The sequence below is a fragment of the Amphibalanus amphitrite genome, unplaced genomic scaffold (genome assembly GCF_019059575.1).
Source record: "Amphibalanus amphitrite isolate SeventyFive unplaced genomic scaffold, NRLGWU_Aamphi_draft 001424F_arrow, whole genome shotgun sequence".
NCBI lineage: Eukaryota > Metazoa > Arthropoda > Thecostraca > Balanomorpha > Balanidae > Amphibalanus > Amphibalanus amphitrite.
Window position 1 is genome coordinate 102,452 of NW_024882917.1, and position 9,953 is coordinate 112,404.

The 9,953-nt window shown below is 47.5% G+C and overlaps 1 long non-coding RNA gene across 1 annotated transcript; it reads right to left on the bottom strand.

Moving 5' to 3' along the window:
- Positions 1 to 1,448: 1,448 nt before the first annotated feature.
- On the bottom strand, positions 1,449 to 3,906 carry LOC122372963. Its single transcript, XR_006254957.1, has 3 exons — positions 3,608 to 3,906; positions 3,041 to 3,185; positions 1,449 to 2,515 (listed from the first exon to the last, which is right to left on the bottom strand). It is a non-coding gene; the product is annotated as an uncharacterized LOC122372963 (long non-coding RNA).
- Positions 3,907 to 9,953: the final 6,047 nt, after the last annotated feature.

The following is a 9,953-nucleotide window of genomic DNA, read 5'->3' on the forward strand; positions in this document are numbered from 1 at the left end:
CCAATCGCATTTTTGGGTCAGGTCAGGTCACTGACCTATGACGTCATAAGTGAACCTCTGCACGGTCTTCAGATGTCGCAACTTCGCAACGCCCTCACTGCCAGAGAAGATGTTACAGGGAAAGGAAACTTGCAGGATCTTGTATCCATTATGAGTCTCACAATTTGTATATCTCGGATTTTTCCTAAAGGTCATATGAGGTCAGGTCATTTTCGTGACATCACCATTATAAGTCAATGGGGAAAAATGAAAACTGCTATTCTGGCGCCGGGAACGATCTCCAACTATCTCAAGCACACAGAATCGTGATTTGATGCACTCCTTGCAAGGTGAGATGCGTCACTTTTGCAATGTTGACCTTGCGTGACATCATTTATGACGTCATCAAGGTCATATTAGTTTTTCGTCAATAACTCTTGATCAAATTGAGCTAGCGAGTCGGGAAAGCCACCAATGGACTCAGGAAGACCTGCCAAATCGAATGATATGCGACATGACCTCTTTCGACCAACTTCGTGACCTGGGGGTGCTGACCTGACCTTGACCTGAGGTCAACACCCCAAGTTGACCTGACCCGAACACAAAGTATACCATTCGACGCGCCTGAGCAAGGCGAACACGATGCTGCCAAAATCGCGGCTCTGCGGCCGTTTTTTGCGAAGTTATTCACCAAAAACTGAACCGTACCCTGGGGCACTTGACCTGACCTCAGAGGTCACCGGTTGACCTAGGACCTTAAAATCGGGTACCAATCTCTGCGTCTCGTAACGGCGCACACGCTCGTTTTTTCCGCGACGCGCCAGCTCCACCAGGGGCGAAACGGCGAGGGGGGGTCGTACGCCCCCCCTCGGCCGGCGCGTATGTAGAAAACCAATAGGTCCGGCGAGGGTTCTTCCTCTTTGGGACGATAGAGACAGTTCTCGGTAGTATCTTAGGCATCCCAGGAATGCCAATAAAAGTGAAAAGGATTGAATAATGAGTTCTGACCACCAGCTTCCTCTCTCATAAGTTCCCCACCTCCACTTTATAACACGTCAATCACCAACCTTCGCTAGCCTTGTGCCAACAAACACTCGCCACTAATGGGGATGTTCGCGCTAAGAGTTCCGAAAAGTCTCGCCAGGTGGCAGCACGGTATGCTTTGGACACAACGCGCCGGCCGGGCGCCGGCCGGGCCGCGGATAACACTGCGGGCGGCGAAGGCGGCCGACGCGCCGCGAACGGAAACTGCGTTCCATGTCTTTTTCAGGTTCATCATTTTGCTAAAATGAGTAGCTACAGTTGATTTCGATATTAGGAAGACAATGACGCGTATGAAAGGCAAACTACTACATCGTCATTGAGTGGAAGGAAAGGGAGCTGATCGAATGGTCACCAAAAGTTACGGAGTACGAAAGATACAATGTTATCACATATTTTAACTTACACAGTTGAAATTAAAAACCTTATTACATTCAGACATATATTCACACGCATGAAACAATCGATTTGCAGCACACATTCCATGACAAGAACGCATACCTACGGTCTTAAGTTGACCTCTAGCGCTCGTCACTGTCAGATAAGTCAATCACATCCCTGTATATAGTTTGTACACTCTATTGACTTAACCCTTCATCCGGCATGCGTTCATTCTGTAATGATGGGCAACGAATCACCGGCGATTTCTGCGTGGCTCTACATGACATCCTCGTCCGTTCCCCAGGTCAATTGGTTCGGTGACTTTCAAATTATAGCAGGCCCTTCCTCGGTCAGGCTTGATGGATCCACCGTCACTTTGCGCGGTACTTTTAAGACAGACTGTACCTACTACCAACACGACTGACTGATAACAATCTGATGCGAAAGGGACAATATCTCGTCGGTCTTCAGTTAAAGTTTAATATTCAGCGACACAAGTGTGAAGGCTGCCTGGAAAACTTGCAACAAACTAAGTAAACTAAGCTTGGCTTGTAATGGGCACAAACTTGTAATAAAGAGGTACTTAATTAACAAATCCACAATGTTCTGTTCAGTCAAGTAGCCTTCACATATGAAGCATTGCTATGACTGCTCTTCTAGAGCTGATTGATAGCTTTTGAAGGAAGGAGCTGAGTGGCTGAGCCCTACCATTCACCACTTATCACCTTCAACAATTGCTTAAGGCATGCAGTTCTCTATCACTAGAAAATATCTGAGTATCTGACAATTTGCTGGCTCTCATTTGTGTATGATGCAACACGCTTTGCATCAGTGATGCTATGACACAAAATGTTGAACACTAGCATAGGTTGCAATGTAGATCCAAGGTGTCCCAGAAGCCAGAGCAAAAATTGACAACTTAATCAACTTCATGATTGTGGTAAAACTCCACTGCTTGACTACACAGAGCACCGACTGTTTGCTCCTCTAAACTTTCACCAAAGGAAGTGTTGCTGATGTCATTTGTAGCAGCAGTGACACTGGTAACTTCAAATCACAGGATCTGGTAGCATCCATGCTCTTGAATCTGGATCTTATCAATGCAGCATTGCACCTGTGAATAAATGAAAAATGGCATAAGACAGGGAAAGATCTTGGCAAGTCATAATGAGATACATATGTTTAGCATGCATGGATAAAATGACATTATATACTGAAGCAATTAGCAAAACATTGCAGTTTAAGCACAGTTGAAATCTGATATGATGAACTGGATACAGTGACTTCATCAAGACCCATGAACTTTACACAAAGTATTTGCAATTTTGAAATGCACTTTTATTGCAGTTACCTATACAAATATTCTAGAAGGTGAAAATTTATTTTAAAAAACAACAAAAAACTTGCCCGTATTTAGTTGCTAAAAAAGCTGAGTGAATATTCTAAAATAGTGTTCACTTCAGTGTGAATCAAAACTTAGAGTAAACAACAATTTACCTGATGAAATGAAGATATTATATCAATAATGAGTACCTAGCTTTCCGTGGTAATGAGTTAAAAAAAAAACATTTTGCAAGAAAGGCTATCAGTTACTTCTGGATGATATGCTGCAGTGCACAAGCTGTTCACCAACTCCTACCTGGTCTTTCAGTGGGATTCCTCTGTATGCACCTCAGAACTTCATCCGCAGGGCTGGTTCCTTCATACGCAGGTCCTCTGCCGTCCTTGATTCCTCGGACTCCATCCTGACAACTCCGCACCAGAAACATTATTGCACTGGGCACCTGTAACACCATGTAGGATGATCAATACTTGTAACAATTCATAAATAGTAGGTAGCTTAGTGTTCTATTACATACACCTTCTGGTTGCTGGTGTCAAAATAGTAATTTGTCTTTTTCCATCATAACCTTTAGCTGCTTGCAATATCTTTGGTACCAGACAAAGTAGAACACTGCTAAAATGCTTGCAATAAATCTTGAATTTATATAATCATTCTCAGCAGCATGTATCATCTTTTAATGCCTTTCTCAAAGGGTGCAGGTCAATTTCCTATATTGATATGCCCATTAACTTATACAGGTAAATTACCTCATATGGGCAATACAAGATCCAGCTATGAGTTAAGTTAGACTATTCTATACTCTTGGTTATGCTCGCCATAAAAAAAAATGTCGGGAAACGTGTTTAACATCGATGGAATTACCGTTTGGAGTCGGTCTATCTTCGGCTTCTCGCCTCTCTTCGGCTACGTCAATTGAAGCCTTTCTAAGTCTCCTGTCCTTTGTAAACTTGCCTTTCCATGTTTGTGACACTTGCTGAATATAAATTCACAACCCATCTGAGCAAAATTCAAATCAATTGCTATCAAATTCACCGAAATTCAGTCCCCCGAACCGACACCGCACGGACTCCACACAGTGCAAAACACAGTGGCGCATTCGCCGCCACAGTTTCTGTGTCCAAAGAAGGCAGTGCTGCCACCTGGTGAGGAAATAAGCCGAACATCCCCATTAAACCGTTTCACCCTCCTCATATTAAACCCTTCGCGTCTAATTACGCTGATGAGTACCGTCTTGTTGAATAGACGCCTCACGGTTACCCAAGTGAGTCCGGTTGGTTCCGTTCCGATCTCACGTCGTCCCCGTTTTACAGTCATCGTTCATCCTACAGACACACTGCCTCTGGCTCTCTCGTGGACAGCAAAAACGCCGCCTAAAAACGTGCGGCTTTGAGCTAATGGTCCCCGGTTGCCACTGCTGCCACCGCTAATGCCATCGCCATCGCCATCGCCATCGCCATAGCTGTGTCATCGTGCCATCGTTGGCCAGACAGGTGGCAACGATAAGGCCATCGTTGCCGCCACCGATGGTAACGATGAAACCGGTGATGGGACTTTATGGAAACACTATATTGGAAGATGAGCGGTGAACATTGCGGGTGACTTGTTCATAGACCCGGGAACAGGGGGGGCAGCGGGGGCGCTTGCCCCCCCAACTTGGGAGCCGAGGGGGCGGCGCCCCCTCAACATTGAGGCAGCGAGAAAGGATCTGTCCTCCCTTTTCCGGACTTCTTTCCTTCTTGTTTCCTTTATACATCTAAACATCAACACATGGCATTTTCCTTGCCATCTGAATGGTTTCTGCTGATGCAGTATCGATTTGACAACATCTGCTGTTGTCATCCCGCTTTGGTTTGGGCCTGACCTTGGCCATAAGTTTGGCAGGCCAGATTTTATACTGGACCATTTTGAGTCAACTTTGATAAATACATAACGTACAACAGTGGTAAAATCGTTGCTATAGGTATAACACAGTTTATTCCGCTCCGGGTGTGAGGGAGGGGTGTGGGACAGTGAGTGTACTGACCTGGCGCCCTCGGAGGGCCGGTATGGGATTAAAGCTCAGCGACACTAAGGGCTTGTGATGCCTTCGGTTATCGCGGTAACACCCTCAGAATCACCGGCGTAGGGCCTCAGAGCCGCCGGTAAGGGGCCGTCATGCAGGTGTCGGTGTGGGCGCTCAGAGGTGCTAATGTGATTCTCTCAGAGGCGCCGCGCCGGTGAGGGTCCTTACAGGCGTTGCTATGGGCCCTTATAGACGCTGGTGTGGAGCCATTACAGACGGGTGTGGGGCCTTTAGAGCTGCTGATGCGAACCCTCTACAAGCCGGCAAGGGGTCTCAGTGACCGGCAAGGGGCCCTTAGACCGGCAGAAGAAGTCCTGTGGGGTCCTTAGAGACCGGTATGGTACTGTCAGACGCCGGTGGGGCCCTCAGAGTCACCGGTGTGGGGCCCTCAAAAGTCACCAGTGGGTGGCCTTTAGATGCGCAGGTGTTGGTTGGGTCCTCAGAGCCACCGATCTAGGGCTTTAATAGGCACTGGTGTAGGCACTCAGAGTTCGGGGTGTGAAACCCTCAGAGACACCAGTGTGGGCCCTCACAGGCGCCGATGAGGGCCCAGCAGTTGCCGTTATGGGGCCCTCAGAAAAATAAGTGTGGGACCATCACAGGCGGGAAATGCCCCTAGAACTGGTCCCTCACAGGCCGGTAAGAACTCTCAGAGGCCAGTAACGGGCCTTTGGAGACCACCGAGGGGCCTTTAAGAGCCGCAAGAGGCCCTCAGAAGCCGGCTTGGGGCCCTTATGGAGCTCTTAGTGTGGCTATTTAGGGCCCATGAGGTGCTTTAACGAGCCCATGGGGCCCTTCAGCGAAATATGGCGAAAATATGGCGAAGTATGGCGAAATATGGCCTCAGCGGTCAATGGCGCCGCAGGGCCCCTCGTACCCGAGGGTCCCTTTGAAGTTCGAACCCGAGTCCTCTTAACACTAGAGATGTCAATCGGATACCAACTTTTTGGTATACCGATACCAAACCGATACCAACTTGGTATTTGGTATTTCAATCCTAATGTGTTTGGTATTTTGTTGGTATTATGAACCCTTACTAATGTATAAGAGGCTAAGAAATTGGTAAAAAGTTGGTATTTCCCTCATCTTTCAAAGTTGGTTCGGTTTCGGTATTTCCCCACGGTTTTGGTTGGCATTTGGTTTGGTATCGGTATTCCGATTTTCTGTAATTGACATCACTAGTTAACCTTCGCCCCAGTGGGGGGGGGGGGGCATATGTTACCACCCTGTCGCGTTTTTTGCGTATGAATAAAAAACCGCGGCGCGTAGCGCCGCGCCGCTTGGGGTAGCTTTTGGTACATCAATTTTGGACAATGTGTGAAATTTTTGACCCCAGGTCATGTCAGGTCAGGTCACCAGGTCAAGTTAACTGACCAAGCCTAAAAAAAAGTTTGCAATCATGTCCAGCCTGCAATGTTTGTCAGAAAGGTTTTAAACTTGGTGGATTGCATGCTGTTATGGGCACCTACAATTTGTATATCTCGGATTTTTTATATCCGTGACCTAAGGTCAGGTCAGTGGCGTGACCTTTCCATTACAAGTCAATGGAGAAAAATGAAAATGCCTCTAGATCCGTGTGTACGCATAGGAACAGTCCAAATATTTCAGAATCACAATGATTTAGTCCACTCGTGACGACCAAGGGGTCTTTTTTGCTGATAGCCTCTAGAAAGGTCATCCGAGGTCATTTGAGGCTACAAACAGTTTTTTGCCAATAACTCGCGATTGGAAAGAGATAGAACGCTGGGGATGGTTTCATTGTGTTTGTCTTGTTGAGACGCATCGACTGATATGCAACATGACCTTTTCCGGTCAAGTCATGACCTTGACCTGAGGTCAAAATTTTCAAGTTGACCTTCCAAGGTCAAATTATAGTTCATTCGACGCGTCTCGGCGAGGGGAACACGATTCTGGCAATAGAAATGTCGTGGCTTTTTGTAGTCGAAAGTTATTGTCGAAAAACACTTTTCGTAAAAACGGCTATTTTTGGAGTTGTTGCCCTCTGGAGGCTAAACCGTTGACCTGAGGTCAATATTGATAATGACCTTTTCAAAAGAAGAGTTCAAAAGCTACCGATTGTTGTTCCATGCGTTTTCCTAGCTATCATAGTTCCTGAGATAGCGGCATGTTTTCTGAAAAATATCATGACAATTGGCAAATTTTGACCTTTGATGACCTCTGGTGACCCCAATATTGCTCTAAGGTGAAAAATGACCGAAATACTTTCAAACGTACGCATTGAGAGCTATCGACTACTTTTTACCGCGTCTTTCTAGCCCTCGTAGTTTTTGAGTTAAAGGTGGGTGGTAACATATGCCCCCCCTCACTAGGGCGAAGTTGGCTGAGACCGCCACTGGGGCGCGGGTTAAACCCCTAGCTACGCCACTGTTTCATATGCATCATGCCAGGTATTTTAGGCTCGCCCCCCCAACTTGAAAATCGTTCCCGGGCCCCTGGACTTGTTTGTGTTTGTGGGTCAAATAGTTATTAGGCTATTAGTGGTCATGCAACTTTGCTGATCGCTATGAATTGTGTTAAAAAGTAGTTGCTCTTATGTGCCTTATTTTCTTTTTTCCTCTTATTCAATTGACTCGTAATTCGTAAATGCTCAAGCATTCAGCCTCACTTGACCTAAAGCGGCGCTAAGAACTAAATCGACGGAAGGTAAGTGTTATTTTAGGAGAACTGAACATCTCTTCAATAAGGATGGCAAAAGACGAGACGAGACAGCGGCTAATTTGACCACCGACTAGCACTCCGCATGAGCTAAGCCCGTATCGTTGACACGGAAGTGCTCTGGAGAAACAGACCATTCAACCACGCATTGGGTTCCGGCCACCCCGAGGGGGGGTGGGGGGGGGGTCTGGTGGGACGACCGTCAGTTCGAGTCAAGGAAGAATTATCAACGATTGTGATTGGCTGGCTTTGGGGATGGAGCCGGCGCATGCATCTGACTTCAGCATTCCTCAGGACATGTCTTGTGCCCGCTGTCCGTTGTCCAGTCCGCAAGAGGGCGCCACACAGTCGCTGTCCAGTAGCGATTGTGGCGCCACACTCGGTAGGAATCGGAACTAACTACATTGTCCGTCTGCATCACGAAACCGTGTCAGCCCAGGCATGACAGCTTGCTTCTCTGTGAGGTGTGATGGCATGGCTCGCGGATTACAGTAAGTCACATCCGTCTTTTGTATCCTCAGGACCACCCCATCGTGACACAATTCCGAACTGGAGGGCAGCCCAACACACAACCGGAGCATATGAAGGAGCAGATCAATCCCTTCTAGGTGACCGTTTGAGCGGCCGGGGGGGGAGGTCTGTTCCGACGGGACACTCCTCTGCTAATGAGATAGCCTCAGCCGATAGGACTCACCAAGTGGTGGTCAAATGAAATAATGAAATGTCAAATATCAAATCGGTATTTGGTTTCATATTGTTATACAATAAAAGTGTATACCTTATCACCGTAACTTGCCTGATACCTATGTAAAGCAAAAGAGTCACACACATGATAGCAAAACGATATATGTGCAAATAAGCAAAAATATGTTATAGGTGAGGTAATTAAGCTCAATTTTCGAACTTTCACATTTCATGCACATAAAAAACGCTGCATATTTCCATCACTCCTATGCAGGCAGTTTATTTCCCACCAGGTCCAGCACTGAGCCCAAGGCCAGTCAGACAATTTGTTAGCGACAAACCAAAGGGTTGGAGTTACCCTGCCCAGCACGAATTTAGTGTAACCTTTCCTCCTAATTACTCCAAATCCCGGAAGACCGTCAAAAGGATACGAGGCGCCCCGCCAGGCGCCTGGCGCGAAGGGGTCCGGCGACAGGCTTATCAGTAAACGACGCTCCCCTCCCCTCCCCCGCTGTGAGGAAGCGAGCGACTGGGGGAGGGGGTCGGTCTGATGACGGTCCAGGTATTCAGCAAATGCTACCATGGTGGGAACACGCTGTAATTTGGTGGATTGTGCTCGCTGAGGCGTGTGATGCTAGGCGACACCGAATGATTGATGATCAAGTTCGGGGGCTAATTCATAAGACGCGGGCTACTTACATAGAGCAGTAATCATTTCAGACTGAATGGCACGGAGTTGCAAAATGGGAGGCATGACTATTGGGCGCTCTATTTCGTTTAACTGGTATTACAGGTTAAAATAGGACATTTGTAGTTCTATTGAAATCATTGTTAGCAATCATATCACTATCAGTGATGTATTGAATTGGAGGCTGGAGCTACATATATTGAAGTCAGTGTTCAATAATAAACTGGCATGTAACCGAAGCACAACAGTCATTTTGGTTGCTGGTGGCTCGTAGTCTCTGTCTAAGCAAAACATTAGGTTAACAACAGTCGACGATAAGCCATTTTGACCTGGGAGCGGAGGGACGATAACACTATCAAAGACCGACCTGGGGAGGGGATTATGGGTACCCCGGTGAGGAAATCGGGAAAGGGTAGCGTCGGGGCCGCGAGGGGGGGGGTTAACGAGGGCGGGGCCGGATTAGGACCCGTCCCGTTACTCGGCCGATGGGGGTGACAGGGGGACGCCAGATGTGCCCGGTTTGAGGGGGTCGGCAGATAACTCAGTGCGGAGGCGACTTCAGTCGGTGTTGGAGGGTCCTGGTGCGAGGTTCTGCGTGTAGTGAGAGACTAAGCGAGGTTCTGCGTGTTCAGTGAGCGAATACCGATAGCTATGGATTGCTCTGAGGTGCGACAGGGAGGGCAGTTTTCGGCTCAGCAGATGGTAAGTGGAAGCTCAGTTGTGTGCTTTTGCAAACTTCAGTATAATGTAACTTTTCCGTTGCTCAAACACGGTGTCAGCCCGTTCAAGTTCCTGTAAATTCGGTATCCCGAATTATATCTCCGTATGCAAAATAATGTCATTGCTTTTATCCACTGCATTCAATAAATCATCGCTCAGCTTCATAACTTTGTCGTTACAATGTAATTTCTTCTTGCCAACAACCGCCTTTCCATTCCAGGATAACGGAGAGTTCTGCTACGGCATCCCCGCCTGGACAACCGCGTCAGGGTCCATCCCTTCTCATCCGGAGGTCCCCGCGCTCACCCCGAGTGGGGAAACACCAGAGGACGGTACAGAGCCACAGGAGGAGATCTACCCCTGTGAAGAGTGCGGTA